We start from the raw sequence: 26007 nt of genomic DNA on the forward strand, positions 1-26007 counted from the left end.
AGGTTATTCCATTTTCTAGTCCCCCTCACAATTCCCCTGCCAAAGTTATTCCCCTGGTGGTTTCAATCAGACAATTAGCCACCTCTCCTATAAATGTTATGGGCTCCTACCTTATGTTGCTGAACAATTTAGATTCTTGAAGACATTCACCCACCTAGACACCTACCTTATTCTCCTAAAACGCATGCCTTCAGTTACCTCCTCGTTCCAAGATCATCTACTCCATGACCTGTTACTAGCCTTCTTCTTAAAGGTATTGCCAAGTCAATTTTTCAAGAATCTTGCCACCCCGAGATCGTCTCTTATGTTTATTTCTAAAGTCTCCCTCTTAAGTCTTCCCTCCCCGTCCCCCCAAAAAAAATTACAACCGTCCTTTTAAAGGTTCCCCCAAATATTCCTTTCAAGACTTGTCCCACCTCAAGACCACCTCTTATTCCCTCCTTTAGCAGTTACAGTCCCACACTCCCTTCTCCCGTAAAGTTTTTTGTTGTTGTTAAATGAACGCCCCCTGTTGGGGTTGGATCATATCCCTTGTTTTTTGTCTCCTTGTGTCCTGCATTCAGGTCTGTCTGACATCACGTGACACACTAATAACATGTGCAAGAGCGGAAGCTAAAAGGAAGAGTGTGTAAGATATTTTCAGATTTATCTGTTTTTTTGTCATAGCATTAAATAATTAGCACCACCTACTGGTTAAAACATCAATAAAAGAAAAACTAATTGAACTGTCATCTATGTGCATTTATATATATATATATATATATATATATATATATATATATATATATATATATATATATGTGTGTGATTTTTTGTTTTAAATAAACAGTCAAATTACTTGGTCCGCACCTGTTCTAAGCCAGCTGCCAGACACATTATTACCAGGTATATCATACGTATATTAATACGTCACTGAGCAAACGTCACCAAAATAACTTCGGAAATGCAATAAAAAAGTAAAGCACAGAGAGTGTCCAATTGTTTTTTAAACAAGTTGAAAATATTTACTTCGGAGAAATGACTCCACTTTTTCTTTGTAACTGGACATGAATGTTAAGGAGATAAGGCGTCATTTCACCAAAGTAATTATTTTCATCTGGCTCAAAAGGGATTTTTTGTATTTATAAAAAAACAACTGAACAAAAATGGCACCGAAAAGAAAATCACATTAGGTAGATTACAACCGGCAAATAGTGAAATATGCAGCTGAAAAGCAGAAAGTGGAGGTGATAAGTCTGACGTAAGAGACGGAGATGCGGAACACGGAAGCGATCATATTGGGCACCCTGACAGTGACACCAAGGATGAACATTTCATTGAATTTAGTGATTTTGAGTCAGAATAATGGTGTAAAAAGAATGTTAATTATGCTATCGTTATCCGAATAACTTATTATGTTACCTCATTACTGAGATAAAATATGCTCATCGTAGCGCCGTTACTAAAATGAACAGGCATGCCAATCATGTAACCTTCGTATACCTTGAAAACGTATTCAGGCCGTCTTTATTTTACATCGCCTTTCAAGATGACATGTGCGTTTTGATCTTGGATTTTATCAAATAAATTTCCCCAAAAGATGAGACTTATACTCCGATGCGACATATATAAGGTTTTTCCGTCTTAATTACGCATTTTAGGGCGCGTGCGACTTATATTCCGGAGACACTTTTTGTCCTGAAAATACAGTACATTTCTCTTTCATGTGCATGACAAAATCTGTGAAATTATCTGAGCTACATTTAGCTGACTTTTTAAACCATAACCAATTCAACGGACTGTAAAAAGAGAAATCCACAATTGTTGTTATAACTCAGTGCTGTATTATTATTATGTTTGTGTGTGGGTTGTTTTTCACATCTCCGCCCGAGGCGCCTACCAAGTGCCGAGCATATGAATGTTTATGGTTCATGACACAATTATGATTAAGAAGTTAGCCACTCACCGCAAGGTGAATGTGAAGAAGTGCAAAGGGGAAAAAAAGAAAATAAACAGAAAAGCAATTTCGCGTGGCTGTCTTTCTTTGGGGATGGTGTAGAGCAACGTGGCGCAGACCTGCCTCTGCTGCTTTTGCAAAGTATCATTTTTCATTAAAATGTGAGATTGTCCCGAGGGCAACCGCGTGAATACAGTAAATGCAACATTGAATTTCACTGCGGCCTTGTGCGATTAATTTCCAGCCACATCTTAATCATTAACAATGGCGCGTAATTGCTCGGAGCCAAACCGATGCTTTCTACGCTCAAAGAAGCCTTAAATAAAACACTCCTTTAATGCGACGGGTGCTCGCAACACACTCGCCCGCGCATCGCTAATTAATCGCCTCTGAAAAGCAAATGGAACGCGGGAAACAAATTGGGTTTTAAATCATTTCTTTTAAATGGGAAAACGATGTGGGGATGTATCGACCGCTGAATGGGAAAGTTTAGGGAAAAACATGTACGAATCTTATTATTGTGGGGAATTACTCAATGGCTAAACAACTGTATCTTTTTTACAATAAATTCCGGACGACAAGCCTCTGCTTGTCACGGGATGTCGGACAGACCCAAATGCAGGACACTAGGAGACATAAAATGGGGATGTAATCAAACCCCAATGGTGGTGTTTTTTCAATAAACAAAAAAGGAATTCACTATAGATAAGGGATAATGGAACTGGTACTGCTGATGAGGGGACATTTTTGAGGGGGTAATCCTGGGGTGGTGATTGTCTGGACAAGGAGATTTGGGAGTACTTTTAACAAGATGACTGGTGAAGAAGGTCCTGTGATGAGGACGAGACTGCCGAGGAGGGGAGACTAAGGACACCAATTTGGAATGGTGTTCTTGGCGTGGCGAAGGTCTTAAAAAGAAGATTTTGGAGTAACTAAGAAAATGGCTGGTGGGGAAAGTCTGGGGACAGGAAGGGAACTAAAGGGGTAAGTCATGGGTTGAGAGGCTCTTCGACTTGAGGAGTGAAAGTCTTGAGCAGAATTTAAACACATCAGCAACGTCAGGTGGCTAATTTTATGATTAAAAGCACCCGGGGAACATCTGGGCAGAGGAATAGTGAGCGGGACTGGAACAGGGGGTAATGCTCTCTTGGAGACGTGGCAGGCGCCAACCTATGACACTATTTATTTTCTTACAATACAGCTTACAATATGATGCAGGTTACCAGGACACCTCGATACTTTGTGGTTCAGCTATTGCCGCATCACTGCTTCACAGATTAAGCTGCATTGATTCTGTCGGATTATTAACTATTTCTACTGAATATGTTGTCAATGTTACATGAATTTTCCAGCTATATTAGTTTTATCATATAACCATCATATCGTTACTTTAATACAGTGACCTCACTACTTCGACGTTCGCGGGTTCAGAGCTTCGCGGGCCTAAAAAAAGAATAATAATTAAATAAAACATTAAAAAATTTATATATACATATATATATATATATATATATATATATATATATATATATATATATATATATATATATATATATTTATATATATATATATATATATATATATATATATATATATATATATTTTTTTTTTTTTTATTTTAAATTTTTTTTTTTATTTAAGGATTTTTGAAGGGGCGTCGCTACTTCATTGTTCCACGTTCGCGGGTTCAGAGCTTCGCAGGTCTAAAAAATAATAATAATAGAATAAAATATTTAAAAAAAAAACAAACAAAAACAAACCCTTTTTTTAAGCATTTTTGAAGGGGCGTCGCTACTTCGCAGATTTTCACTTTTCGCGGGTGGTTTTGGTCCCCATAAACCGCGATAACCGAGGTCCCACTGTAATAACATTATTCATTCCGTTGTCCTAAATACTCTTTGTTTATCCCCATATTTGAATGACATATTTCTTCTTGTACTAATTTGAAGTTTCAATGTATTCTCTACTCAGTAGTTTCTGATGATTATTCTTTCCTTTGAGTCTGCCATAATTGTATAATACCACCTGCAATATCCAGTAGGATCCAGTATTCACAAAAGGTTTCTGGTAAAAATTTGAGTTCCTTACTTTGTCCGGTTAAGTTCCATTTTGCAGCTAAGTACTCGATTTTTGTCAGCCACTTCTAATACTTGTCTAGGGAGGACTTTGTAATGATGCCTCAGGATATTATCTTTATTTCTTTATTTTTTTTTTTTTTGGAATACAACTCCTCAAATGACCTGCTCTCCACAGCTGTTGTTCTTTTGTCCAAATACTCTGCGGGAATCCCAGATTTTAACACGTGGCGTGACATGGATTGTCTACGCCTTACGGCAACATTTGGTTACCCCAAACCTTACAATCTGCAACCCACTGTCAACAAACAAATCGAATCCGAAATGTCGAAGAAGATCAGCTACTGGAGATTGCAAATGTCGGGGGCTTAAACACTTGTTCGAGACAAAATGTCGGCCATTGTTCTGGATGAAAGTCTTGGCTAAATCTGCTGATATTGCCACAACGGCACTGAGAACCTCGTTGCCATTTCTGACGTGTGCCAAATGGCTGATTTTTAGCTGTCCCATTCCTAGTGCACATAACAAAATGATAAAATATTACTACTACTTCATAAAAAAGCATCCACATGCCAACACGTGTTACTCACTAAGGAGGGGCACATGGTAATTGTCTGGTGGACAGTACACAGCCTAATATGATGGCAGTTTTTAGCCCGATAGGAAAAAATATACCCGAGAGTCACCTGCTGCCACACTAAAATATTCAGTTGAGAATACTTGTTACAAATATTTCAGGCGTTTATGTATAGTGATTTTGTCACACTCCTGCATATATGTTAATGCCAATTTAACTGATAACAACTGATGCGTTAGTTGGTTGAAATACAGTCCGCAAACGCGTCACAATGTGTTACTTTTGTGTATTAGACATTCTAACACATTTTTTTAAATGTAAGTGGATGTGGGTGAGTTTAAATGGCTGTCCAAGCCTGTGGTTTAAAATCTGGTGCAGTTTGTACAAAAACTAGGTTGAGTTTGTTCCTTAAATTTGCGCATACACCTTTTATCAAATGTGCTTTGCTGTCCAGAATTAGCGGTAACCAGATTCATATCCTTAATTGTAAGCATGCATTATATCCCACAAATATATTCATTTTTAATGTAACTATTAGTGCTGTGTGGATTACATAGTGGGAAATAAAACAAACAGGGACACACACAAGGATTAACAGACCACTTTATCCACAGACAATTTGGTTTCACAGAAAACGGCCGCATTAAAACTACACAAGACAGAAACCTCCACATGCTGATCGATATTTGATATAGATCTTGGAGCTCCTCATTTCCCACAAACTATCACTTGGCACAACACTTTACGAGAACACAAATATCATCACAGACCTAGAAGAAAAGAGGAAGGAGGAACGATGTGTAGTAAAAGCAGTAAAAATGGTCTATATTTTTCTGCACAATAGAAATGGGCAGACAAAACGGAAGAAAGGAATCAGGAAAAGGGAAATAAACCAGAGAAACATTGAAACAGCAGCTCAATTTTATCCATCTATCTATCTATATATATATATATATATATATATATATATATATATATATATATATATATATCTATATATATATATATATATATATATATATTATATATATATATATATATATTATATATATATCTATATATATATATATATATATATACATTGTTATATGTATTCACTGATACAATTCTCTCTCATTGAACTTAACAATTTTGCGATTTCCTTTTTATAAATTTTTGAACTTTTACAGTATATTCTGAATAGTTTTAATATAAATAGTATGTAACGTGTTACTGTGCTGACTATCTGCAGAGGCACAGAATTTTCTTGCCTCAAGACAAAGGGCAATCGTGAGACAGAGAATTCCCCGAGTTCCAAACAGTAGAGGTAGCCAGCTAACAACTAGTCAAGCCTTACAGTAATTTTTTTCTCGTTGAACCAGACACGAACTTCACAACAAGTCACTGCTATATAAAGAGAACAAATGCAAACTATGACTGGATATTTTGGGATGTTTTCACTTCTAAGAGCAGGTCTCGTGATACATTCATAGTGAGCGCCAACAACAATGATAATTTTTGTGATTTAATTATATGAATGCCATTTATTTTTAACACATTGAGAATAATTTGTTCAGTCACGTTGTGTTCAATGTCTTTCCTTACAAACGTGTAAAAAATAATTAATTAATGAAAATTGAGGATTTATCCACACAAAGTAGTTGCTTAATCCCGGTTTAAACATGTTCAGGGATGTGATTTGACCAAAGTGAAATTATCTGAAAATTAGGCGGGGGTCTGGGGGCCGCGGGCACCCAGCTAGGTCCAGGGCAGTGCCCTGGTGGGGGGACAAGTGGGGCGAAGCCCCCCGGAGCTCATGGGTTTTACGTTTTTTTAAGTACTTTCAATGCACTCAGATGACAAAGAAATAGACAAAACAACAGCATCAATTTTCAATGTATTTTGAACTATCCCATATAAAATTACATTTTAAGTCAACTCAAAATCAGTCACATTAAAAAACATTGGACTGCCTTTGCTTTTAAAAACTATCACTGAGAATATCATCATATCCAACTCATGTGATTACTAAGTTAACACATAAATCATGTTGAAGAGTTCAAATTTCATGAAGAAATAATTGTATCATGACCAAATGAAAAGTAACTCATATTAGAACATACCACAAATGTCTTTGTTATAGCAGAAGATGTTATCTATAAATGAAAGTACAATAAGTATAGGCCCTACAGTAAAGTGTTGGTGTAATGTACACATGAAAATCTATTATTGTAATTGTTAAATATTTATGGCCATTTTTATTATGTTATAATGTTTTCGAAAAAAAGGGGAAAACTGTCAAATAACTTTGAAAAGTTTACCACCTACCTCAAAATTCACGACTCTATCAACAACTGGTACAGGTTTTTGGGGTGGATCACGTCTCTCTATTACCGCTTCCGTTTGTGGTGTCAATAAGGGATGGAGGCCTTAAAGTTTTGGAGTTTTCGTTTGGGCACCGAAACTACCAGCGATGGAATAATTTGTTGTTCTTGACTGGAGTTCTTTCACGTGTTTTTTGCTCTTTGCGTGACTTTCAAGAGCTTTGAAACCTCTCCCACCATAGACAATGGTATCATGGCATCAAATGAAAAGCGCTTTCCCGGCACGATCGATCTTCCGAATAAAGTCACTGAACAAATTCGTCACAGTCTTCTTTCCAACATTTGTAGATAATTCCTTCTCCAACCAGTCCGATCGAAACTTGTTTTTTACGATCTTATCAATTTCTATACCTCGCGGAGCATCTTTGCGTTCGATCTCGGACATCTTTCTTTAAACACTCGGCAAAAACGTGTGAGAAATGAACAATGGCATACTCCTACGCCTTTATAACAAGCGCGTTTATTGGTCAACACGGAGACTTCAACCAATCGCAAGTACGTTTCATTTCAGTTACGGAAACACTAAAATGGAATGCTGTAGAGACGAAATCGGGTTTTTTACCAATTAAAAAATCGGAAATCTTAAAATTTTATTTTTGGAGATAAAAAAAGCGGAATTCCGCGAATTAGCGGAAAAATCACATCCCTGCATGTTGTATGTAAATGACGTGGACATACACTAATCTCGTTTTGGGTTGCCTTCAACATAGTCAAAGTCTGGTTTCCTCCCACACTCCAAAAACATGAAAGTCAGGTTAATCGGCCGGTCCAAATTGTCCCTAAGTGTGGATAAGCGAGAGAGTTGTCTATCTCTGCCCTGTGTCCAGGAGACAACAAGTTCAGGATCTCCCCTGGCGACTGCCCGAAGATAGCTGGCATGGTACCTCCTACTGAGTATAAGCGGTGCAGATAATGGATGGACTTCGGCAAAAGTTGTTTTGATGACGTTTGTGTTAGTGACGTATGCACGCTCCTGCTAGAGGGGATATTTCACGGGCATTGACATTTTATCGGCACGACACGGATCATTTACAAAAACAACTGAACAAAACTAGCACCGAAAAGAAAATCATATACTGCAGATTACAAGCTGCAGACAGTGAAATATGCAGCGGAAAAGTAGAAAGGGGAGTTGAAGATGAGTCCGATAAAAGAGTCGTTCGTAGAAGTGGAAGACGGGAGCGGTCGTTTTTTTTTTTTTACTATGACCGTGACACCAAGGATGAAAATGTAATTGGATTTAGTGATTTGTTCTTAATGCTACAGTTATCAGAATAACTCTTAATATGTTATTTCATAACCAAAATTAACAAGCATGTCAATCATGTCACTTTTGTATACCGTACAAACTCATTCAACCGGTTGTTCTCTTTTATTTCAAATTGCCTTTTGAGATTACATGTTTTTAGTGGTAGGTTTTGTCAAATAAATTTTCTCCATACATGTTTTTTTTCTCTCCTAATTATGCATTCTTTTGGCTGGTGTGACTTATACTTTGGAGCAACTAGTAGTCCGGAAAATACGGTACTTCTAATAAAGTCGCCCAATAATTGTGTCCATTAAGGAGAATTACTTGACTGATTCTGTAAATCTGTTCAGATGTTCGTCAACTGCTCATTAGTTTGCTTTCCCCCGCCAACTTATTTATCGTCTGTGTGAGGAAAATGACTTGTGGAGATTTCCAAGCCCGGCTTTATTCCAACGCGACGTCTCCGTGACGGCAGGGTGCCATTTCACGCTAAGCCTAGCAAAGACACTTCTACTTGTCTACCAAACCCCACCAAAGGTGTCTCTGAATCCAGTCCAGGATTAAGACTTTTTGTCAGTGGGGTTGCGTGGATTTAGAATGGCAGACGCTGAGAAAAATATACTGTTTTTAATGGGCTGCCAAATAAAATTGAATAAAAATTGCAATTCAAAAGACAATAGATCAAATCGATAACAAAAAACAGGCTTGGATCGTATCACTTTGCCTTGGAATTTTTTCATTTGTGATTCATCTTGCCAAAATGCAGCCGGGATAGAATCCAATTGGAGGCAACGTGTTTTTTCACTCCCCAAAACAAACATGCCACAGAAGTAAGGAGTGAAAGAGGTCTCATGTTCCCAACTTGCGAAAATATGTTGTTGTTTTTTTTCATTTATTATTGTATTTATTCATGTATAAAACCATATTCTTTTAGCTAGAAGTAGGTACTTATCCCTTTAAACAAGGACGGACAGGCTCAGATACAGTTTCCATGGTCTGAACATCTTTTTCATGGCCAAATTCAAACACTTTTTAAGGACTTTCAAAGCCAATTTTCAAATGTTGCCAGTACCATTAAAGGAAATAATCAGATGTGAATAATATAATTTGCAAAGCCACATATATAACTGTGATTAACATACGTGTTTTTTACGGGCATTTATCAGGATTTTTAGATTTAAAGTAAATTGTGAACATAATTGTTCCTGAGACATATCTCTCCCTATTTACGTGTAAAAATGGCAGTAATACATAGTTTATATTTTCAGTTGCAGGTTCTTGCCATAACAATTTACCACTTGAAAAACGCCAAATTAATTTTTGCATTGCCCAGAATAAATGAACGTGACTGATGCATAATCCTTGCACTGATACACCTTGCACAGTGCCCTGTTTAGGTGTAGCATGACACTTCATAGGACAATATCTTACAAACCAATGCCAGCTGCAATAATAATGAGAAAAGAAGAAATGCAACGGCAGGGGGGTGTCAGTGAAATTTTCAAGCAAAGTTGTTCAAGATTATGGCAACAATTTCAGGCATTTATAAGCACTTCACCCAAAATTCAATCTTTAAAAAAACACCATTAAAATTCAAGCATATTAAGGATTTTAAGCACCCAAACACTTAGTTTCTTCCCCATGGCCATCACTACCCTAAACAAGTGTGCAAAACTGTGAAAATAAGTATCTTGCGACTCTTTTAGGAAATTGTTTGTTGCTGTTAAATGTTTTTGTTGCTGCTTAGTGTTATCGGACAAAATTTCGTTGTACTGCTTTCATCTTACCTTATTATTATTAAAAAAACAAATTATTGCACTATTGTTGTAACTTGGGGCCAGTCTCTAAGCACTACTGTGTAAATATTTTGCCTGTTTATCCCGACAGTCTTTGTTACTTACCTTTGTAAAAGGTTTACCAGGAGTGACCTGTCTAATCTCATTGCCTACATTGTTTCATTGGTGTTAAAGGAAACAAACATAATGAGTTCATTCATCCAATAAATGAAACAAAAATACGTTTTAGTGTGCGTTACACGCAATGTTTCACGATAGTATTTTATGGTATTTGTGCAATTGTTGATGAGTCAAAAAAGGAATCAAAACCAGGTTGGGGTTGTGAGAGCGCCGAACCAAAACCACTTGACAGCTAGTGATATAAATAAAAGGCATGAGATTTGATCGCAATACAACACTATTTTTACTCACAGTACCAGAGACAAATGTTAGAAAAAGGAGAGAACAGAAAGTCGTCCTGAAAGATAAATGAACGCAAAAAAGCACAGCGAGGGAAACAGCTCTTTGTTGTGTCTGATAAGACTTTGAAGGACATTAAACAGATACATTGTAATTTTGGTCTTACGGTCATTGTTTAAGTTCTCAATAAATTGTTTTGCTTATGGCCGCAAGAATTCAACAATGTTTGTAAACTACAATGCAAAGTATGAGCAGAAAAAAAGTGGAACAAATTATTACTGATTTTTGATCAATAACTAGGGGTGTGCGTCATACACAAGTGCTTGTATATTCTTAAATATCGTTTATTTCCTTTCGATGTTATGGGTGCCCTCTATGAAGCAACCTTTTTTGTCTAAATCAAAGTTTAAGAAACCCCTTTGAATATTGAAGCAGTGTTTCTATGTTTAGATGACTCATTGGATGTAAGCCCCCAAATATTTGTGACAACCCACAAGCCCTAAAAGAGTATTTTCAGGCCAATGCGAGGTCATGGCATTTAATTTGGGAGACGTGAGTATTTGTTTTCTGTGTTAAAATAGAGCGTGGGATACAATATAGCACTTTTTAATGTCAAAAGGGTACGTTTACATGCTAGGAATATCCAGATTGATATCAGAATTCAGATTTTTTTTTATTTAAAAAAAAAAAAAATTAATAACTCAAATCATCCGATCACATGTCCAGTGAGAAACAAAACTGGGTGATAAGCTGAACGAAAAGGGCGAAGCACAAACTGTATCTATTAATTAAGAATTCTGTCAAACGTCATAGTTTTTTGGTCTTTTTTGTGGATACACCTTATTGACAGCGATTTTACTCCATAGACAGTTGATTTCACATACTGGATGCATTAGTTATTTTTCTGCTTATGGATTGTTAACTATCCAATTATTGGTTAACACACTTGGAACATTTTAAACACACAAATCCAAAAAATTCTGCTTTTGCATCTTTTGGAGTAACTCAACGCTCTCAATCGACTATATGTAATCTGCATAAGCATCTTTGGAGATTACAGTGCATGTTTCAAAACCCTAATATATTTTTCTTCTTTTAATCTGACCAACCAAAAGACTAGGTAAGGCTGATGGAGGCTGCGTCGTTGGAGGTCTGCGTTAGCTAACCCTCTTCTAGTCTTATAACAGTCAGTCTGTGTCCTAACAGTACTTTTTATGCAAAACACACAATTCCGGATGAATTTCTAATGCACAAATTCCCTAGGCTGTCTGGCCCGTTTTATCTTTGCAGTTCACCACGTCGCACTGTCTGCAACAGTCCCTTTGTCCTGTTTTTTTTTTTTTTTTTTCTGGTATAGGAGAAACAGCTGTAATTCATTAATATTCACAAAGTTTTGCCAACTTACTGAAACAATTACACTGATGTTTTGTTGTCATTGTTCTAGTTTCAACGTCAAGCGGCATGACACTGCAAAGAAATGAGGACGTGCAGACTGCCAATGAATGAGGCCAGTACAATTCTTATTATATATGATAATGTTTTCGTAAAGGTGGACCAATAGATCATAGGGAGCGTTCTCTGGTAGCCTAAAAAATATCTGAATCATGAGATATGAATTATATTTTGTCCATGATTACTCATTAAATAATTCCAAATTGTCTGTCAGATTCCATTCATTGCTATTACCCCTGGTTGCACTGCTTCCAGATGGATGCTCCCATATGTAAGCATGTAACCAATCACATTTAAGCCATTACTTGTTGGCAGGGTCAGAACTATACCCAGAAGCTTTCACAATCAGCTCTGTAGGCCCTGACGCATAAGATAAGTGACAATAGAGCTGTAGGTTTAGCCAGTCAGATTCTGAGTTGGCGAACCAGCGTCTTCTATAAGGCACACCGAAACATCAGCGGTTTCACAAACTATGATTGGCTAGGAGACAGTAACAGAAGTATTACAAGTAATAGATGAAGAACAAAATCATAGTGTACACTGCTTCTGTCGAACTCATTTTTTTAATCCTAAATCGAATAAGAACGTATTCCAGAAATATGACAGGTCAGACTCAACTTTCATTATTAAACTTTGACGGCGAACGAAAACAACTTGTTGATAGATCTGAGAAGCACAGATAATCTGAATGACAACAATTTTGAAATATGTTTGAGGAAGTAGATGAGGGTGGATTTGTGCACAAATAAAAATCATTTTGGGTGAGTAAAATGTGGCTATATTCCTAGATAATAGTGCAATTTTATGAGGTTATCATTGATTTTTACATGTGTCACTGCTGCTAAATGTCTTATGGCCATACACTTGTTTTTTAGGGTTAATTTAGATGTAGCACTAGCGAAGGCCTAGGTGGGAAATACACAATCTACCACTGGGTTTTTAGAAGAGGGAGGCATATCAAATAACAAGGTGATATATTAAAAGCTTCCAATTTTTGGTTGTTTTTAGCTGTTATCATAGAGTACAAATGTGAGATTAAGGGAAAAAATGTCATGTTTTACTTGCATTTGTTTTCAATTCACAAGAGTAAACCTTAATTCAATTATATTGAATTTTTTTTTAATTTAAACTATTTACCGTCAACAAAATAAGAAATATGCATTAAATCCCAAACAAAATTTGTGGAGGAAGTAAATGGCCAAACGATGTGATTCATTTTTGAATTAATTGTTGTTTCGTAATGTTAATATCACCAGATCTAAACTATAAAACAATTTGATGCTCCCTTAAGTGACACTGTTTTATGATTCACAACTGGAGGTCAATGTATCAAAGAACGGAGGCAAAGAGAGTGTACATTTGAAGAAGTCACTCTACGGAAGCCCAAAGGGATTGTTTGAATAAATTGCAAGCCTCCTTTAAAGCTTCTTTTGTCATGGCATCAAAAGTAATTCAGCGAGTTATAGGACTTGAAAGCATGTGTGAATCACCATGAGTGCAAGGTGAATGAAAAAACTAAAAAGGTGAGTTTACCTGGAGCAACAACAAAGAAACTACCTAGAGTTGGTCAGAGCTAACATATGCCACAACTTAAGAGGCTAGAGGGAGAAACTACTGTAAAGACCATAAAACCAAAAAACAGCAGGAATCTGACTTTTCGAACTCAGCAATGTTAGCTTGTATGACAAACTGGAAGGTAAGCGACACTGAAAGACTTATTTCCTACATTGAACAACAATAAGAGTAGCGGCAGCAGCCAAGTGATTAACAGGAGTAGCTAAGTTATGCTTTTTAATTTGAGCAGTGATGGGCCACCGGGGCCTGCAAGCCTTCTCTGCTGGCTGAACAATATCTGATGTGAGATTTTGCCCATCAACAATTAACGAATAGTTCTAACCTCTCTGTCAGACTTCTTCTGCCTTAACATCAGAAGTGAACAAGCCCTTTGCAAGGGCTAACATATTTTGTCCGCCACTTTCAGCCTAGAGGTAAGACCCGAGCCCAATCGGGCCAAAAACATCAATCATTTCATTCGGGTCTGACTGAGCCTTTCTATTGCTGACTGTTTAAAAAAATGTATCCACCTGTCATTATTTTTTTTTTGTCTCTGTTTATATAGTCTTGTTTAATATTGTTACAAAAGACAGAGCAATTTTGGTTTTCTGTTGAGTACACATTTTGAGTAAATGGCAAAATAGGGCAAAAAAGGTGGATCAAAATGATATCTTCTCCAAATATATGAGGAAAAAAAGTCACAAAAATAAAATGATTGTTATGCATCTGTATGGAATTAAAGAGAAAACAGCTTGAATTATATTGATTTTGATTCATGACATTTTCATACCTAGCCAAAGAACAAAACACAACCGCTTTGTTGTGTTCTTTGATTTGAGTCATTTAGTGTGAGTCAGGGCAATTAATAAGATGACAATGTTCTGCATTCATTCACTTCGATACGTTCTTTTTATGCAGCTTCACTCTGTCAGGCTCAAATATGCATCTGTCATGTAAAGTTAACAGCTTGAATGGCAGCTTTTTTGCTCAGTATACAAAATGGCACCTTAAGTGCCATGTCATGTCGCCTCCAGGGTCAAATGATCCGACTGTCACATCGACTCTTTTGTTCTCCATTCGTTTGGAAGTGCTCCTAAGAGCCACGCAGAGTCTTCAATGTTTTTTCTTTTTCTTTTCTCGGTTATCAAATCCCCCCTCCCTTTATTCAACACGCTCATGTTTCACCGCTTGTCGAGCGACTTACAAAGTGCATCCCTGAAACCACGACGCAGGAACAAACTGACAATATCGCCAGAGGTATGGAGCAAAATCATAAATCAACCCTGTCATAAATGTCAGAAGAAATGTGCATTTATTTGTCACAGAAAATCAGTTTTGGATGTTAAGTACTTGTTTTACTTCAGAGGTAGCACTCTACTAGTCATTTTGCTTTGATAGTAACATGTACTTGCCAAAATTTGTTGCCAAAGTTGTCTACTTAAATGCTAAACCGCCTGCAAGGTTGTGTTTGTCATTTTTAGTGCAGAAAATTGCAGTGGTAATCTGAAGTGATGGAACCACCCAGCGCTCTGATAAAAGGAGAAAGGAAAAATTGACTTTTTTTATGTGCCATACATTTTTCGTACTATAAGCCGCTACTTGTTTTTTTCTACAATTTAAACACTGAGTCTTAGAATCCATGCAAAATCTTATTCTTTTTTTTTCCCGAGGCAAATGGTTGCATGGGTGTCTTCCAATAAATCTACCCAGCTGCGATGTCCATCGGTGCTCGCCTCGGACGGCGGCTAACTGCTGTCTTAGAACTGCCGCAGCCCAAGGAATCAGACTGTTTAAATGAAACAAAGCATTACAAGGGCATGCGGGGATGACACAATGCAATTTTTGCCAATGGTTCTGAGTGTCAAAATAAAGAAATTTAAAGAAGCCTGGGTAATATGCAAGAGTATCTATTACTCCTTACAGTAGCAAAATGCCTCATCGTCTCATAATAGTGACATGCATGATTAGATGAAGGAGATTCCCTCGGTCACTAAGTGAGTAAGATCCCAATCTTGGCAGAATCAGTGGGGACATGTCTAGTACAGAAAAGCAACACATCGGGCTGCGTTTGAAATAATCGTCAATCACAATCCCCTAGCGCACAAGTCGACATTGATTAAATTCATATTAACAGTGAGTGCAGCATTAACATAATAAAAATAAAAGTCAATGTACTGTACTAAATTCAGATGCCCATACTATCCCATCAGCCTGTATACAGGGTTCATACGCCTTTTTCATTGCCGAATTCAAGCACACTTTTAGCCGTCTGCACGAAAGGTAAACAGGTTGATATACTCGTTTGCATAATTTTGGACACTTTAACATATAACTTTTTCTGCGCCTTGTTTTTGAACCATTAGTTTGGACAAAAATATTAGTCAAAATGAGCTTCAACGCGCCTAAGCAACTGTGGAAGGGGGATAAATTGGACTATTTATATTGATATGGGATACATTATTTCATATATTTGATCAAATCATCTAACATCACACAGTGAAATAATGTGCTGAAAATTCAGCTTTAGTCTTGAAAGCATGTTTGGCGGTTTTGTCCTATCAAAATGTTTTCGCTCCAACAGTTCTTTGGGTCAAAAAGGTTCCTGACCCTTGCGCTAAAAGATTCCCAGCCATACACATATTATGCCATGACTTACTGGTACGGCCCCCTTGAGAGTGTTTTTTTTCTACAATGTGGCCCCTGAGCTAAAGTTAGTTTTACAGCCCTGCAGTTGAACCTTCATGTGTGAGAAATATCCTTAAATTACTTTTGTACTTGTGGTACTAGTTTAATATGACAACTAAGGATCAAGTTTGTCCGGTGGTACAACCGATGTAAAAAAAGTGATAACAGCCATGTGTCCTCATCATTGTCCTTGTCCTACTAGTATGGAGTTTTCTAGAGAGGACACCTTATAAGGACACTTTGAAATACGAAGCTGGTAAACTGAAGCCCTTTAAAAAAAAACTTGGCAGGAGCAGATGCTGAGGTAGTGACGGAGTTTGGTGGATGCTACGGTGCGAAGAGACAGAATGAAAAACATGAAGGTGATAGAGACGGGAGGTCGGGACAGTAGGACGGCAAGGGTATTTAGGGAGCCTCCTAATACTCTGACAGCTGCCCAGAGGAACGTTAGGGGCGGTGCATTCAGTACGTGCCTTGCCCTGTTCAGAACAAGGCGGTCAAAAGTACTGTAGTACTCAACCAGCCAGTAATCATGGGCGTTATCTGAAATTCTGGTATCGATTTAATCCAAGTAAATTCAGGGTACTATCAATCTACCAATCTGATGCCAAAACTTTCTTGAAAATGTCAAGATCATTGAGTAATTGTAGCCTCCCGCTTTGAGCTAGTTTGAAATTTCGATAAACACAGCACACCAATTTTAGGCACTAAATATACTTTTTATTTTTTTTATAAATTATTTGTTATGATTATTATATTTTAATCTAATAACCATCACTGTAAACTTTATAAGTATAAAATAATACAAATATTCTTAATACAACTGTTTCAGAACAAAAGTCAAACCAAAAAGCATTGATGTTACCAACATACAACTACAGTATAATAATGGCAACAAGACTACTCAAGTACCTTCCATTGCACAATATTTTAACCGTAAAGTAATTAATGGAAATAAAGAATCAATTGTGTTCCATTAACTCTGATGCCATAGTGCAGTGCCTCTCAATTATTTAGTGTAGGTGCATTATAAGCCCAGTTAGGAAGGGATGCTAAAAGTGTGCTTGTCAGTCAAACACTCAGGCATACGTTTAGAGTGGCGAAGGGACGCATTCCCACCTTTATCAAGCAATCATTGTTTTGTTCCCACCAAAATGATGTGATATCCTTGAAATATCGCTCTCTCTACCAGTTTTGAGCAGTCACTGTTTTGACAAGACTGAACCTACACAAATGCTTAGCAGGTGGGCTGGGGATCTTTTGAAGGCTCACAATTAAATTACAGTTAAGATTCAGGGGTGAGAGATTAAATCATGAAACAATTCTGGAGTTTTTCTCCCTTCATTAAGATTTATACTCTCATAGTGTTTACAAACTGTGCAAAAAAATAAATAAATAAGCAAAGCAACAATTTAATAAATTTCAGTGATTTTTAGGACGAAAAGTAAAATCCAAACATTGTGAAGTTAATGAGATACAACTTCCCCCTGAACAAATATAACCATTAAATACATTTCTATTTGTACATTTATATGTATTATACAGGAAAGGGACGTCCTCCCTTGACTGCACGTAACTGGCGTTTGTGTTGTTCAATTAGGTTAATGTCAATGCTAATGTTTAAGGGTTGCTTCAAGGAGGCCATTGTATCAAGGTGTAGTCGAGCTCTAGTTACTCCTGCCACTTACTTGCACTTTATAGAATGCCTTCACTTTGACATTCAGAGCACTCGGCAGAAATAACATTCAAGTTGCCACAATCTTCTTGAACAATAAGTTGAGTCTATTTACCATGTTGGGCGACAGTTATGTTTGTTCAATTCTTTTTAAAGTTAACACCAATATCTATATGTAGACTTCTCCTGTTCGAAGTTCACTTTGAACAAACAATCTTGCAAAGTCGAGTGTTTTTAACATCAGTGCAAAATTTAGATTGCATTTGAGCAGTGATGATTGACATTATTGGAGGATTGTTTTCATAAACAGCATCAGTCTTTCTAGGGGGCGCATATATCAAGGATTGCAATGCAGGGATTTGTGTTAGGAGATGTTACACATTATTAAGCATTGGCTCTAGGTCCTCTTCGACAGTTCAAATTTTAACAGAAAAAAGAGACTTTCATATAGGGTTCAGTCCTTTGGAATTTCTCAAGTAAGACATTCGATGCTACACATTTTTTACTTAATTCTAATCAAAAATGGACTCCCTGTGACTGCAGTTTGCTGGAAATAATCTGAGTGCCATTTGTAATAAGAACACATTTGGTGAGTTTTCAAGACGCCAAGAAGTACCTGTCATTGAAATCAATAATTTCCAAAGCAAAGTGTCTTATGCTCCACAGAAAATTAGACAATTCATATTGGTGTTTTAAACGCTTGTTCAAGCATACAACCATGCAAGGTCAATGTTGTGTCATCAGTTTATGTAAACTATAAGGTCTCAAATGAAAAACAAAAGTGGCCGTGCATTGCTTTTTTTGTGTACCATCTTTATGTTTGTCTTTGAACTCAATCCACGCAAGCATCTGTGCTACACCACGAAACCCAAAGAGAGCTTGTGGACATCGGCTACTGAAACTAAATGGTGGTTTGTAGAGGCTTTTATAAGCGATACAAAATTTGCAACAAAGGCAACCCAGTGCTCCGTGGATTGTTATTGGGTCTGGGAGGAGACAGAGGCAGCAAAAGAGTTGTCCCAGGCCCAGCCTACTGCTGCGGTTATGTGACAACCCACACAAGCCACCCCTGTTGAACTTATACCTCACCAGCGACAGATCAGTTACCCATGACACCGATAATCTGGGGCTACAACTCTTGGGAAACCACTACATTCGTGATTCTTGTATTTTAATCATCATGTAGACCTGTCTTTATCCAAGTTTACCCAATGCTAGCGGCTAGCCAGACGCTCTCTACATCTCTTTCTTGCATTGAAAGGAAGCCCTTCCATTTTGTTGTACCATTGTATATTGACAATAAAGACTATTCTTTCATCCTTTAATTAATTAATGTCTTCCTTCCTTCCTTCCTTCCTTTGTGTCATTTTACTGGAATTTATCTAACTTGAGGAAACATGCAGTCTGGAAAGTGACACAGATAGCATACAATTACTAATTTAAATGGTTGATTTGATCATTTAAAATTGTGTTTTTATTTTGATTGCTTTCTGGAATGTTTTACCTGAATATAGGAATTTTGTTATAGAAAGGAGCTAAAGCTTCTTTAAACTTCACTCAGTTATGTTTTTTTAAATTTCTTTTTCAATTTTGTATATTGCCTTAAGACAGCGCAATAGGACTTTTATTTGAAGTAAAATAATAGTGGGATGCGTTCTTCGAATGTTTTCTGGTAGATTAATGGTAGTCAGCAAATACAGCCACAGTGGGAGCTTTGCGAGTGGCCCATGGCTTGTGGAAAACCCACTTGATATATTTAAAAATGAAAGTCGTATGACGCCATGTAGCTCATTTTTTCTCTCGTGGTTTTCACTGCATTGTCTTCCCCATGAGATGGATACATGTGGGCTAAGCAGTTCCCAAAAGAGCATGTATTGGTAACAAAAATTGATAAATGCTCACGGATACAGTACGACATACTTTCATTTATTGATTGAGTGTTTGGGCCTCTAAAACGTGTTAATTCTTTTATTAGAGTATTGATTCTATTATTATTGGGAAAAAAAAGTAAAGGTTGGTGATTTTCTTTCTTTCGCCTATCATTTATTACTTTGGGAATGTAACCCACCGATAAAAAAGGCTTCTCTGTATTTGGTAGCACTTTGGACACTCTTTAGAGCAGTGGTTCTTAACTGGTCCGACTTCGAAACCCACCATCGTACCCTTACCATAAGCTGTGACCCAAATCAAGGGAAAAATGAAACTTACAAAATGTATGAATTTGATAGACAGTTTGAACCAGTGATAATAGAATATATTGTCATTTAAAATTAACAAAACAAAATGCCCAGAAAAAAAAAATGACATCAAGTTACAATATTCCCTTCAATACCTCAATGAGCTCAATTTTATTGAAATCCCAAGTTCTTCCCATTAGTGGCTTTTTCCTCAAGACAATAAACTCCATGTCTTGTATATTCTCTGCTGTAGATTACTTTTCGAGTGTAACTGTGGTTGGAATCCATCACTTTGTTGCATTAATGCTTCATATCTTTACGGATATTTGCCTCTGTTCCACTCTTCAAATTCTATTATATGGTCTCGTACTCCTTAAAAACTGAAAAATATCCTTTGTCGAGGCCAATTAGTCAAGTCCAACAATCCTTTTTGTGACATTTTCTTCATCTCTCTGCTGTGTCTGCGTTGGGCCATCCGGAACATGTGTAAACAAACTCTAACCATCTTTTTCTGTAGTTTCAACACGGATGCGGGGGGAATTTTTTTTTTTTTTGTTTTTAAACGCATTGTCCCTGAGTGCCGAAAGGTGAAGATGCAGATTTTTTTTCAAAAATACATTTTTAAAAGGTGTCAAGACCAGAACGGAGACAGGACCCACTCGCGTAACGTTTCTCACAGTTTTATTGGGAAGAAGGGAAAGGAGTGCACACACGATCCGGGGATCGCTGGTCTCGGGGAGTAGGTTGCTCAGACGCGGAAGTGGGACTTCCGTGGCGAGTGATGGCGGTGTCGGGAACAGCAAAAAACGGGTCAGTAGACGGAATAGAAGAGCAAAAACGTGGTCAATATCAGAAAATGGGTCGTTATTCGGGACGGGAGAACAGACGTGGTCTAGATCAAAACAGGTCGTAATTCGGGACGGGAGAGCAGACGTGGTCGAGATCAAACAGATCGTAGCGGGAGAAAAAGAGTAGCAAAAACACAGGACAGGCGAAAAAGGGCTTGCCGTGTAAAAACGGAGATTTGCAGATGGACCGACAAAAGGGCGGCCACGGGCGGGGCCAATTGGGCGCCATGGCAACCGTGACAAAAGGTTTGGCACAGCTCATCAGTTAGTATCAAGCATCTGGTAATGATTTCAGTATGATAAATCACCATTAGATGGCAGAAGCGGCTTTGTTCAGATCTTTGTCAACACATCGAGGAAGCCCAACTTCCTAGTGTTGCTTCCTGTATCCAGTGATTTAAGTGCGGGCGGCCCCACATGGCGAGTAGTAAAGCATTATGGTGAGAAAAGTAAATATATGGATAAGTACTAACAGTTAACTATTCAAAACATTGTTTTTCTTTTAGAAAAAGAAGACAACATCCCTTTCACAAAAAGCCATTTTTCTCAGAAGTTCTTTTGGAAATGAGTATTTTCAAGATACTTAGCAATGTTGAATTGTTTACTAAACAATGGTAAAAGCTAGATATATACTTCTTCTCTCATGAAAGATAAGGATGGAAGATTTATTTTGATATATCCTATGTCTATTTAGCTACTGAACAACATTTTCTGCATGTCTTCAAAAAACAATCAAAACGGTCAAACTTGGCCATTGGCTCTTCCCGTTTGGGAAAATTGTCTGCCATTGAGTAAGATAAAGAGTTATAATGCCCATTGTTTTTCTTTTCTTAGCATCATTTTACTAAGGCAAAGGCAACCATCACACTGAAAAAGTGTCCGCAACCCTCTTTTGGGTCCCGACCGACTATTTGAGAAACATTGCTCAAGATGAGCTCCAAATTATTTGGACAAAATAAATATTACACATATGGAGTGGTCCCAAAAAAGGTAAATATTGTCTTTCTTCCCTCGGTCCCTCGCTGTGCTCCGTGCAGCCAGTGCTTAGTAGCTTGAATGTGCGACGCTCCGCCTGGTCTGACTTATTTATAGCAGCTTCTCTAGCTCCCGAGCTTCAGTGCAATTGAAACCAAATGTGTGACCAGGAGCCACCCCCAAAACAGGGTCGGAAAATGTGAGCGCAGAACTTTCTCTTCACGAATCTTTTTCATTGTATTGATTCATTCCCTTTGGTCCAGCACAATATATAAGAAACAACAAGTAAAAGAATACATTGGAGATGCTGATAGTAACGTTAGAAGAATATCTGAGAGCAGTGTGTAAAACTGAGCGTAAAAGGAGGAAAAATAACAAAACATCATAGAAGAAAAAAACTGATAGAAACAGAAGCAGAGTGGGGAAATAAACGACTCACTGATTTGACCAGACACTCTTGGATAAGACACAAAAGGCTGAAGGACCTGATTGGCTGACAAAAGGGTGTGTATTCAGATACCTTATAAACCGAGCCGAGACAGATATTAAAACACAGCCGAAGAGCTAAAAATAGGGTGATTAAAGCAAACTTAAAAGAACATTAAGCATTATTTAGCGCCTCTTAGTGGTAAAAAAAAACAAAACAAATTATTAAATGATTTAATGAGCAAAGGGCATTAAATGAGCAAAGCCACAGTAGAGAGCATTTTGTCATACGACATCACTGTGTAGTGTGCTGGGAACAGGACACCGGATAGGAAAAACATTCACAGAGTAATCAGCACAGCCAAAGAAATCATCTCTTGCTCTCTGCACAGTCTAGTGCTGGTGCTTGTTGATGATATCGTAGCAGAGCGATCAACATTATTAAAGACACTTCCCATCCAAGCCATCACCTATATAACCTGACGCCTTCTGTTAGGGGTTAGACGTCCCTTAAAACAAGGACAAAAAGGCTCAGAGGTAGCTTCTTCCCCAGGGTCATGACCACCCTAAATGAGCGCACAAAAGTGTGAATACGTACCTTGCGATTTATCTTTTTTTTTTTTTCTTTTTTTCTTTTTTTTCTGTTGAATATTTTTGCACAGAACTGTGTAAAATATGTACATTGTGAATTGTTTTGAGTTTTTTGTTACTGTTAAATGTTATTGCACTTCATCTCATTGCTCAATTGTTATGATGGACTATTAACATTGCAATATTATTAAAACCAAGGCCAGTCTCCAAGCACTACGTTGTAAAATGATTTTTCTTCTGCCTTTTCTTCTCATAGTATTTTAACTTTTTTCTATTTAAAGTCTTTATTCCATGTTTTAACCTGGCGTGTCAAGTCTAATCTCGCTGCATACAATATTTTGCGGCGTTGACAAGACGATTCAATTCAATACAAAAGATTGCATTTTTGAATACTCATAGGTCGAGACATGTTTCCTTAGTGCAGTGGTTAGCACATTTGCCTATCATGCGAAAAGTACCCGGTCCGAGACCGAGTGGAAAAATATGTTGGCCTGGAGAGGAACGGGCGGAAACAAGCTGTACTCACCCAAAACACACACCAATAAATGGGGCCCCAAATTGTATTGGTTGAGAGATCCAACCAACCAACCAACCAACCAACCAACCAACCAACCAACCAACCAACCAACCAACCAACCAACCAACCAACCAACCAACCAACCAGCCAACCAACCAACCAACCAACCAACCAACCAACCAACCAACCAACCAACCAACCAACCAACCAACCAAACTGGTCAAGACATTTGTATATCTTTTACATAACATGAAGCTCATGATCTTCTGACATTTTGTTTCTAAGGATGAAATTAAAAAACAAAACCTTGTGAAAATGACAAAATTAGGAAACAACGGTGCAGCTTGGTCAATTTGAGTCTCCGTAGTTTGTATTCTTCCTTGTTTTATGAAGCACTAATATCCGGTTGCGCTACACAAGACAGTGACATCTAGTGGTCACATATTACACAATGCCCCATTACGTAAATTAATCAATTTAATTGACAACTACTTGATTATCTAATTAGTCACAGATTATTGTGTTTTCGATTAATCTTTTGGTAACTTTCTGGAACACTTTCAAAATCCTCAAAACAAACTCCTCAACATTGCATAGTTGCCACTTTTTCAAAATGTGCCTTTCAAAAATCATTGATTAATTATCTTTGCGCGGATACAAAATGCTGTCTTAATTAGTTTGAAAAAGAAGGTAAAACCCGCCACCCTAGTGAAGATAACCGGTGCAGATGATGGATGGTAGAAAGTAACTGTAACTAGCTCACACCAATATCGGGGTGTCTTCACAATGGATTTTTCTCAGTATTAATTGCTTCGCTCTTATTTGGAAAATAACGATCGACACTTTTGCTTGTATACTGACATGGTATGGGTAATTTTAACCGCCTTACCTTAAAATAATGTTTTTCACAATGATATATTCAAAAAATCCCCTTGTTTAGAATGCATGGAAATACAAAAAAAAAACAATTATTCAAGAAAAGAATCACCTGAATCATTGATTGTTAAATTTTTTTTTTGCAGACCTTAAAGAGGCAATGTGTATCATTTGACCACTAGATTCCGCTATATTGTGTTGTACAACCGAAAATGAACGCTAAAAGGCACAATAAAAATGCAAACTACTGAGGCTCAAAGTGACCAAACTGCAAAATCTTTTCACTTTTGTTTTTTTTTGCAAAGCAATTTGCGATGTGCAGCACGGTGGTGCAGTGCTTAGCGCGTGTGCAGCACAGTTCTGAGGTCATGACATAAAAGCTCTTGTGTGGAGTTTGCATGTCCTCCCCATGCTTGCATGGGTTTCCTCTGGGCACTCCGATTTCCTCCAACATTGCAAAAACATGCAATTTAGGTTAATTGGCCGGTCCAAATTGTCCCTAGGTGTGAATGAGCGAGCGAATTGTCTGTCCCTGGGTACCCTGCGACTGGCTGGCAACTAGTTCTGGGTGTCTCCTGCCCACTGCCCAAGGATGGCTGAGATGGGCTCCAGCATCACCGCGACCCCTACTATGAATAAGCGGTGCAGATAATGGATGGATGGATGGATGGAATTTGCAATGTTTTTTGGTTTTCCGGGTAGTCGTAGCACCAAATGGCCGAAAAAATATGTCAGCTCCCTCTCGGCAAGGATTTTGTCATGTAAAAAGAATGTAAATATCTCGACCTACTAGTATTTAGAAGAATGCTTGTTTCTATGATAGTTCATGAATTTTTGCTCATTTTGAAATCAATGTTGTTGTATTTTTCCGTGCATGAGACACTAAATCCCGGTCCACAGGCTAAATGTGGCCTGCATATGATAGTTTGAGGCCGCTGCCTTAATATGAAAGGTTTTAAGAGGCAGGGAACATTTTTCTATGACTTGTATTTTCCATGCAACCGGAAACTAGTGCTAAAAAGAACAATACAATCAAAGTGACCAAACTCCAATAAGTAAATATCAAGTCATGTTTATTTGAATAGCCCTTAATTACAAGAAGTCTCAAAGGGCTGCACAGGCCACAGATTGTTGCAAACAACAGACTATTATTACACCACCCCCTGATCCAAAACCTACCAGAGGCCAAGGAAAAAACTCAAAAACCTCAACATGAGGAAAATTAAGAAACCTCGAGAAGGGACCGCAAATAAGGTAATCAATCACCTTCCAGAATGACCAGGCTAGAAGGGATGTTGCAATAACAAATAATACACAGAAATTCTCAAGAGAATACATGCGTCATTCATAAGAAATAGAATGTAAGTGTGTTTTAAGCCTAGATTTAAATAGTTCCACTGAGGTTGCAAATACAATCTCTGGGGGCAGAGCATTCCACCGCACCGTGGCCCGAATGAGAATGCTCTCGACCCTGCATATCTCTTCTTGGCTCTTGGGATCACTAGTAGACCAACATTTGCTGAGTGAAGGTTCCAGACCGGTTCTTGTTGTTGTTTTTTTTTTTGACATAATTTTTTCACTTCGCAAGGTTTTTGTTTTTTCAAGTAGCTGTAGCACAAGATGACTGACAATTATGTCAGCTTTTTTTAAGTGAACATCTTGTGATGTAAAACAAATACATTAAAATTTGCAACCTACCAGTATTTACAAAAATCATTGTTTATTTGATTTAGTTTTTGCTTTACTTTTTGAAACTATTCTTTCTTTCTTCTTTATGGGTGATTCTTAAAAGGTGATAAAAAAACACACAGTCTCTTCAAACAATAATAGGCAAAA

The 26007-nt window shown here is 37.6% G+C and overlaps 1 protein-coding gene across 3 annotated transcripts in view; it reads right to left on the minus strand.

The window, feature by feature from the left end:
* The window catches only part of sgcd (sarcoglycan, delta (dystrophin-associated glycoprotein)), a 317590-nt gene that overhangs the window by 136925 nt on the left and 154658 nt on the right, over window positions 1-26007 (minus strand). The window lies entirely within an intron of this gene.

Source organism: Urocampus carinirostris, chromosome 17, assembly GCF_059441175.1.
Source record: "Urocampus carinirostris isolate Australia breed hairy pipefish chromosome 17, RoL_Ucar_1.0, whole genome shotgun sequence".
Taxonomy (NCBI): domain Eukaryota; kingdom Metazoa; phylum Chordata; class Actinopteri; order Syngnathiformes; family Syngnathidae; genus Urocampus; species Urocampus carinirostris.